The following is a 1,861-nucleotide window of genomic DNA, read 5'->3' as shown; positions in this document are numbered from 1 at the left end:
GGCATTTGTTTGTTTCTGCTCCTTATCCTTCCCATTCTCTATCGTCTGCTCCTCCAGATACCTTTTTTGTGTATGTTGTTCCTCTGGAAGCAGCAATCTCCTCTTTCTGAGATGAACCATATGCAGAACCAGCGGCTGGTGGACTCTTACCCACAGGGCCCTTTTTGGAAGGACTCAGAGCCCCAGAGCCATGGTCGACCTGACCTTGGTGTGCTCCAGAATGATAGCTAGCACCACCTGACATAGATGAGACCATCTTGGATGCTATAGAAAGTGGAGGACTAGGTTTTGGCACAGGGCTAGGGTGTGGTGACCTTCGCCTAACCACCACAGACTGGAGGGGGCATTTGAGAGCTGGCCTTCTCTCCTGGGGAACTCAGATCAGAAACCCAAGCCTGTGATGCAGAACCGGTGCCATAGGTGGTGGCATCTGGCCATGGCTTTGAACTCTCAGACCCTTTTATATCTTGAGAGGTGCCTCCAGAGAATGTCTTCTCCTTAGCCTCATTGCCCTGGTTATCACCAGCTGCCTGAGATGGCTAGCTATCCTTGGAAGAGGACATTTTTTCTTTTTTAGACACTTTCGTTTAGAGGACTCAACTCTGCTGTAGTTGGAGGACAACCAGGGGGATGAGGAGCATCTTGCCCTGTCAGAGGATGACTTATCAGTTCCTAGAATGGCTCCTGGACCGTGGTGAAGGGGACCTTCTCTTTGGGGACCTGGATAGAGAACAACCCCAACAAGGGCTGTATGCTTGCCCATAGTTCTGCCAATTGGAACAGTAGTTTCCATAGCTACCTCGGTTATACTGGCCCCATAGATAAAAGCCTCAGTTTCCCCCATCGAAGTAATAGGGCCTCCTGTAGCCTCTATTGTGACCTTGGAAATCTCGATTCTGATACACGCTGGGGTGATTCCTTTCTCTGTTATGAGCTGGAGAATATGATCTGGAACGAGACTTAGAACTCAGCCGGAGCTTACTTGAACAAGAGAGAGATCAGCTTCGGGACTGAGACTTTGAAAACGAACTAGGCCGAGATCTGAATGCAGATCTTGAGCGAGAAGAGCGAGACCCAGACTTGGATTTGTTTGTTTTTGACATCTTGGAAGAGTTTACACCTTGACCGGCCGAAGCAACTACAGCAGCAGTCTCGCAGCGGCACAACTGACCCGAACCTCGCCCCAGCCTGATAGTGCTCTTGCATGCTTTATACATGGGTTGATTTTTTTTATATGTTTAACATTTTCTTTGATTGAGATATTTATTTTTTTAATCTCTCTTCAAGACCTGGAATTCTCTCTTCCATATACTCTGTTGTTGAGGCTTACCTCTGAAGTGTTTGACATCCTGAATTTTTCTTTTTCAGTTTTACTGCAGTTTGGATTTTCTTTAGTGATTCTATTTTTCTGTTGTTGTTGTTGTTAAATTCTACTGGCATGTCTTGAATTATTTATTATATCATCTTTAAGACCCTTGAATATATTCATAATTGCTGTTTTGAAGTATTTATACTTAAGCTGAATTGCTTTTTCCAGGGCATATTGCAATAGGGTTGCTGGTTTCCAGAGGAGACATATTGTCATGGTTGGTCATGTTTATGCTTTTGTACTGGGATCTAAGCATATCCTGTCTCATCTTTACTGTGTCAGTGTTCTGTTCTTTGGTTGCTGTTGCCCAATCTTGGTCCTGGCCAAATGTGGTGGTCATGGGTTCTGTGAGTTCCAACCTAGTGTGGCTCTTGGGGCGGGGGAGTGAGGTCTGTAACTAACCTTAGCTACTTTGTAGGTTCTTTTTTATCCTCTTTTCCCACCCTTTCAACCCCCTAACACTATATTGGAGAGAAAAAAGATAGAAAGGAA

The 1,861-nt window shown here is 45.2% G+C and overlaps 1 pseudogene; it reads right to left on the bottom strand.

Moving 5' to 3' along the window:
- Positions 1 to 1,126, bottom strand: part of LOC110314443 — a 2,622-nt pseudogene extending 1,496 nt beyond the window's left edge.
- Between the last annotated feature and the right edge of the window lie 735 nt (positions 1,127 to 1,861).

This window comes from Mus pahari, chromosome X (genome assembly GCF_900095145.1).
Source record: "Mus pahari chromosome X, PAHARI_EIJ_v1.1, whole genome shotgun sequence".
In the NCBI taxonomy this organism is placed as follows: Eukaryota; Metazoa; Chordata; class Mammalia; order Rodentia; family Muridae; genus Mus; species Mus pahari.
Note: the sequence above shows the minus strand (reverse complement) of the source record. Positions and strands in the feature narration are given on the sequence as shown.